This window comes from Benincasa hispida, chromosome 11 (genome assembly GCF_009727055.1).
Source record: "Benincasa hispida cultivar B227 chromosome 11, ASM972705v1, whole genome shotgun sequence".
NCBI lineage: Eukaryota > Viridiplantae > Streptophyta > Magnoliopsida > Cucurbitales > Cucurbitaceae > Benincasa > Benincasa hispida.
The window spans coordinates 17,495,621-17,503,397 of record NC_052359.1 but is presented as its reverse complement, the minus strand read 5'-3'; positions in this window follow the sequence as shown (position 1 = coordinate 17,503,397).

The window sequence follows — 7,777 nt, the reverse complement described above, 5'->3', positions numbered from 1 at the left end:
GAACGAAGAGGTACAGTACCAACACTTTCTGTCTATGTTAAAACAATTACATATTAATATTCCTTTCAGTGAAGCGATTGAGGAAATTCCTGCCTACGCAAAGTTTCTGAAGGATATGGTAACCAAGAAGAGGGGAGCTGGTAAGTTTTCCATGGTGGCGCTAACTCAGAGTTCAAAATCAATCATTCCACCAAAGATGAGCGATCCTGGGAGCTTTACTATTCCCTGCTCCATAGAAAGACTGTACATTGGGCAAGCTCTGTGTGACCTTGGAGGCAGCATAAATTTGATGCCTCTGTCAATGTTTAGACAGCTGAATGTGGGGCAACTTGTACCCATAACAGTGACTCTCCAACTGGCCGATAGATCTCTAGTCATCCAGAGGGAAAAGTGAAGGACGTGCTGATAACCATTGACAAATTAATCCTACCAGCCGACTTCATCATTTTAGGCTATGAGGCTGACAAAGATGTGCCCATCATTCTGGGGCGACTATTTTTATCAACAGGTCGTGCTCAGATTGATGTGCATAAAAGGGAGATCACTTTGAGCATCAATAGATAGAAGCTCAAGTTTAACATAATTCGTGCCATGAAGTTTCCGAATGAAGAAGACCTGCATGACTCAGATGATGACCAGAATTTGATTGAAGAAGAAAAGTTTGATGAAGAGAATGAAGAGAAGGATGCCAGTGCATCCGTTGCTACTTGTAATGCGATCATAACAAAAACAAGCAAGGAAGAAGAGACGATCACAAACCAAGAAGAAGAGCCAACAGAAAAAGAAGAAAGAAAAACAACGCAACCATCCTTAATATAACCACCAACACTGGAATTAAAGAACCTACCGACCCATTTAAAGTACACATTTTTGGAGCAGAATGAGAAGCTGCCAGTTATCATTTCCTTTGAGCTCAACGAAGACCAGAAGAATGCGTTGATGAGCATTCTAAGGAAGCATGTGCGAGCAATTGGCTGGACGCTAGCCGACATTAGAGGAATTAGCCTAGCGTACTATATGCACCACATTCGTCTTGATGAGGACCACAAAGCAACGATCGAACATCAACGCAGACTCAACCCTACGATCAAAGAGGTCGTTAAAAAGGAGATCATTAAAAGGTTAGATGCGGGCATTATCTATCCTATAGCAGATAGCACGTGGGTCAGCCCCGTGCAGTGTGTGCCAATGAAAGATCATTTCCACAAGTTGAATGAATACCGCAAAGGGCTGTCACTGGGTGGCGTATTTGCATGGATTATCGCAAGTTGAATGCAGCCGCAAAGAAAGATCATTTCCCTCTCCATTCGTTGATCAAATGCTAGACCGTCTAGCTAGAAATGACTTTTACTACTTTCTGGATGGTTATGCCGGGTACAACCAGATTATGATAGCTCGAGAAGACTAGGACAAGACCACATTCACCTGCCCATATGGGACCTTTGCTTTTCACCGCATGCCATTCGGCATCGGTAATGCGCCAAGCATGTTCCAAAGGTGCATGATGGCCATCTTTTTAGACTATCTTGAGGACTTTGTTGAAATTTTTATGGATGACTTCTCTGTTTATGGGAATACTTATGACGTCTGTCTAGCCAACTTGAAGAAGATACTGAAGAGATGTGAAGAGACGAATCTGGTGCTTAACTGGGAAAAATGCTATTTCATGGTAAAGGAGGGCATAGTGTTGGGGAACAAGGTTTCTCGGGATGGATTGGAGATGGACAAAGCAAAAATCAAAGCAATTGAAAAACTTCCACCTCCAACAAGCGTAAAGGCTTTACAAAGCTGCTTGGGGCACGCTGGATTCTACAAACGCTTTTTCAAAGATTTTTCGAAAATAACACAACCGTTGGGTGCGTTGCTAGAGGCTGACAGGAAATTTGATTTTGACAACAACTACCTCAACGCATTTCAAGTTTTGAAGAATGCACTGATTATCGCACCCTATTGATTGCACCCAACTGGACACTTCCTTTTGAAATAATGTGCGATGCAAGTGGGTATGTGATGGGGGCAACTTTAGCACAAAAGAGCAAAGAAATTTACACCCCACCGTATATGCAAGTAAAACATTAAATCCTGCTCAGATAAATTATACCACCACAAAGAAAGAGCTCCTAGCGGTCATTTTTGTGTTGGAAATATTTTGGGCATATCTGTTGGAAACAAAGGTACTCATCTATTCTGATCATTTAGCAATAAAGTACTTAATGACAAAGAAGGATGCAAAGCCGAGGTTGATCAGATGGGTTCTTCTCCTTCAAGAATTTGACATAGAAATAATTGACCAGAAAGGGACAAAGAATCAAGTTGCGGATCACTTGTCTAGACTTAAAAATCCTGAGGTTGACCGCAATGAGTCTGAGGTGAGTGCGGTGTTCCCTGATGAGCAGCTGTTCCATATTGAAGAATTTCCCTGGTATGCAGACATAGTCAATTATCTAGTTTGCAAGCAATTTCCTTAAGATTACACCTACCACCAATAGAAGAAGCTCAAACATGAATGCAGACATTATTATTGGGATGAGCCGAATCTGTATAAAAGAGGGGCAGACCAGATTTTTCGATTATGCGTACCAAATGTTGCTCAACAATGTATATTATCGCAATGTCACGACTCACCATATGGTGGGCACTTCAGAGGACAGTGCACCGCAGCTAAGGTTTTACAGAATGGGTTCTTCTAGCCCATATTGTTTAAGGATGCAGCTGACTAGGTAATGAAATGTGATCGGTGCCAACACACAAGTAACATTTCATGGAGACATGCAACGCCAACGAACATCATCCTGGAGCTTGAATTGTTCGACATGTGGGTGATTGACTTCATGGGGTCATTCTGTCCCTCAAATAGTAAACATTATATTTTATTAACCACCAATTATGTATCTAAGTGGGTAGAGGTAGTGGCATGCGCCGCAAACGATGCGGCATTAGTCTCTCAAATTCTAAAGAAGAACATTGTCACTCGTTTTGGCACTCCTTGTGCCATCATAAGTGATGAGGGGTCACACTTTGTCAATCATACTGTTAAGGAGCTGCTGCGCAAATACAACATTCTTCACAAAGTGGCCACCGCATACCACCTGCAAACAAATGGTCAAGCCGAGGTGTCCAATCGAGAAATTAAGTTGATACTTGAGAAGTTAGTAAGGCCTTCACAGACGGATTGGGCAACAAAGCTTGACGATGCGTTATGGGTATACCGAACTGCATTTAAAACACCCATAGGTATGTCCCCATATGCGTTGGTATTTGGTAAGGCGTGTCATTTTCCTTTGGAGCTGGAATATAAGACACTGTGGGCGGTAAAGAAGCTGAACTTTGATTTGAAGAAAGCAGGAGAAGCGTGAAAAATACAACTGGTCGAGCTAGAAGAATGGAGGATTAACGCATATGAAAATGCGAAGATTTACAAAGAGCACACCAAGCGCTGGCACGACAAACGCATATGCAGTAAGAACCTCCAAGTCGGGCAAAAAGTCTTACTCTTCAACTCACGTCTACGGCTCTTCCTGAGAAAATTAAAATCACGCTAGTCCGGACCCTTCATCATTAAAGAAATATTCCAACATGGTGCGGTGGAGCTGATCACTGAAGATGGAAGCCGTACATTTAAGGTTAATGGACAGCGAGTGAAGGCATATTGCGGAGGTGATTTCCAGCCAAAAAAGGCATCCGTAAAGCTGAAAGAACCTGGAATACCCTTTGTTTGATTCTTTAACTCTCATTCCTTCGTCACTTTAATTATCATTTATCTATCTGCATTTTCCTTATTATTACTTCTAAAAAAAAAAAGGGAGGGGGGAGATTGCAATAACGATTTTTTTTTTTGTTTAAAATAATTTGACCCTCACTCTGTTTTTCTTGCAACGATTAAGGCACAAGATTGTAGAGGTGTTACATGAAGGAGCAACTTATCTCACTTCGTCACCGCAATCCAAAGTAGTGAGATCGCCGCAAAGATGGATGCATCAATACACAATGCAGGCGACCGCGCAAATTTGGGGGTGTATTCTTCCTTATCTTTATTTCAAATTTTGCACTATCGTATCGCATGTTAGTTTTAAAAGTTTTATCACCGCATCCTCTTTGATTACCGCAATCATTTGACATGGTTAAATTTAGTACGTTACCGCATGTTGTTTCTTTACCAAGTATGATTTCAATGATGAAAAACATGCTTCTTTTACTAGAGTCATCTTAACTTTAAGATAGCCACCTCATGAAATATTTCTAGAAGTTAGGGGTTTGCTAGCTTTCTTTCAAACTCTCTTTACGAAGCTTTCTACAAACATCGCATGACATGTTTCAATCTTTTGGCAATGAGGACATTGCTGCATTTTAAATTTGGGGGTGAGGTATTTATTTTCGACCTTACTATTTTTCTAAAAAAAAAAAAAAAAAAGAGGAAAAGTTTTAAGAATAACAACTCCACTGTCAACGCAATGGGAAAACTCATGTTGATAAGAGTTAAGTTGTGAAAGGCACCTACCCGTAGTTGGATGTCCACATGACACACCGGGGGGGGGGGGGGGGGGGGGGGGGGGGGGGGGGCAAGCCAAAACGAAAGAAAGTCACCAGGATCAATGCATCAATAAATGACCGCAACTCCGCTGCCAAAAGGTATGAGTTTAGTCTGAGGAAGAATACACTGCTCGTAGTTGGATGTCCGCATGACACACATGGGGGCAAGCGAAAACGAAGGCAAGACACTTGAATCAGTGCAAGGTCAGAAAAAAATAATAATGTCAAGAAATATGCAAGCATAACATCATTTGACACCCCGGTGGAAATTTTTCTTTTTGAAATAAATCATGCAATGTTCCGAAAATTAATGAAGTCCTTTTGAAGGTTAAGCTTGTAGTCTCTAAGTCTTAGAAATATTTTAAGAAGAGACATGAATAAGACTTAAGGAAACTTTGGTACATAGGATTTGAACGAAGTATCATTGAGAAATCTAGGAGAAGGACATTGCGGTAAACTTGCTAAAGGAAGTCTATAGCTTATGCTTGAGGACAAGCATTGTTTAAATTTGGGGGTGTGATAACAGACAGAAATGCACATCATCATAATGCTAAGTTCTTAAAAAAAGCTGGGTTACATTGAGAAAACATGTTAAATTGCATCCATTAAGCATCAATTTCATAATATTGCGGTCGCATGCATTCATCACATTAGAACAGTCGATTTTTGTATTTTTGTGCAAAATATGCAACGACGCAAGGCGAAAATTGCTATCATAGGAAATCATTGGTCGAGCGCAGCATTACGGCAGGGCTTTGCGGTGATCGTGTTCGCAAATATTCGCCCGAGAAGCATCACCGCAACTTGTTCAATGCAACATGGTGGGTGCATCTGGGTGAAAGGCTAATTAATCGCGATGGGATAGAAAGCTGATGACAATCGAATCCAAATTAAGTTGACAACTGCTAACGATAAAATGTACATTCAGCTTTTCAGTGACAAATATTCAGCGCATCAGTCAGGGGAATTAAAGCCGTCCCATCCGTGCAATTATAAGAGAGAAGCCGCCGTTCACCCTGGATGTTCTATATATACCAAGGGCGACCTTCAAAAAAGGGGTTGATCAGATAATCAGTTCAGTAGTTCGAAATTTCTCACTTCAGTTCGCCTGTCATTGTTCATAGTTTTCCTTTCATTTTAAGGCGGACGCGAGAGAGGAGGTTGTGTCGACAGATCGTTTCGGTCAGCTTAGGAGAGCGCCAAAAGCTTCAAGGACAGAGAGAGGGCCGATGCCTGCGGAAGTAGGAATATCTTTGGAACCGAATAGAGATTGACAGTATAAAAGACTCGGTCAGCAAGGAATTGTTACCAAGCTTTCTACCTTTATCTTCCATTGTTATTTTGTACTCAAACTCATTTACAAAAATGGTATTTCCTTCACTACATCTGTTCACTCTCTGTTATTTACACATGAGTAGCTAAATCTGTTGAATAGGTTCAGAAGCATTTAGCTAGCTCAACTAGGGAATCTTCTATGCGATTGTCTTGTATTATGTATGCTTCATTCGTCCATTAGAGATACTCAGGAGGGTAGTCTAAGGACAGGATCTAGGCTTGGGAAGGTCAGGTTAGAATCTAGGCTCGGGAGGGTCAGATTAGTAATAAGCATTATTTGTTATCAACGCATCGCATGCAACCTAGAGATAGGATATGATTGTATGTGGTCACCTTGCCTTTATGCATTTTGCATCATCACATAGGAAAAAAAGTAGAGACTTAAGGATAAGCTCTATGGACAATTTTGCATTCAACACATGCGTCCTAGACTTAGGAGCATCGCATTTGCATTGGAAAATGACTTGCTGTGCATGGTTGTAGCATGATCGCATAGTCTGACCCATTCCCCAGTAATGCTAGCTAAAGATCTCCTCAACCCGTTTATCCGCATACTCAGTGTATCCATCACACAACTAACTTTTCTCAAATCTGCCGCATTTGTTTATTTTTCATTAACACATTCAACAACAAATCACAATTTGTAAACCCGAGACTTTCCTTGGATTATTTGCTCTTGTCACATATTGTAGGATGTTGGATTTAAGTTATTGTTGTTCCATTGTTGAAGAAAAATGGAAAAGCTTTTGGTTGAAGTTGTCTTTGATAATTTTGGAATTTATTAATAAAGAAAAGAAAAGAAAGGATATAAAGAAAAAGAAAAGAAAAGAGAAGAAAAGAAAAGAAAAGGAAAAGGAAAAAGGAAAAAAAAAAAGAAAATGAAAGGAAATGGAAACCCATTCGGCACCATCGCCTAACTCATTTTAGCCCATTTCTCCATCATTTTCCCATCATATTTTCAGAGAATTTTGAGAGAGAGAGTGAAGGAAGAGGAAGAAGGAGCTTTCTACAGGTTGGATGTTGAAGAAGGAAGGAAAAAGTTCATGCAAGTGCAACCATGGAAGAATCTGGGTTCAACCTGCGTATCTTTGGTTTTTAAGTCGGTTTGAGCTACAAAAGAAGAACTAAGAGGTGAGGCTTGACTTCCATGAAATTTATCCCATTTTATAAAAAATTTTATGAAGGAAGCTTGAGCTAAATCTGATGATAAGTTGATGGTTTTTGAAAAGGAAAACAGAGCACAGATTTTTCGTGAACATCAGAAGGATCTAGGGTTTTCTCAGGTTTTTCGAACATTCTGGGGTGTACAGGTTGAATTAGAAGCTCAATTTGGTATGGTTGGAAAGCTTATTCAATTTACTATAACTTTCATGAAGAATTCGTGAGCCAAAAACAACTAGAAGTAGGTTTAATTTCAGAAGAAAGGTAGAGGGTAGCAGAGAAGCACGAATCTATATTTTCTGTGTTCGGGGGATTTCTGTACAAATCCGTTGGAAATCTCGTTTTTATTTCTTCAGGTAAGTTGTAGAGGGTTCCGAAATGAAGAGTTTGATATATAGTACATTAATTTTAGTCAAGTATTGAGGACGTTATGAGTGTTGGAATTTAGGGTATTGAATCTGGAAAATCTGGAAAAAAAGTTTGAAGTATGATTTTATTTCTAGAATTTAGAATTCATGAGCATGGAAAGACAAGACGATTTATAGTTTTGATGCTCGGTTTTGGTTTGTTTGACAGGCCAAGAGGAAATAGGCCGAGTCTACAGAAAAGGGAACTAGCCAAGACTGTGAGTGACAAAACGAATTTCGAAAATGATTTCTAAGCTGTAATTGATGCTTAAATGGTTTACATGCTTGAATATGAACTTATGAATGATACATGATTTCTATCAATGGTTTCAAGCATAATTTTT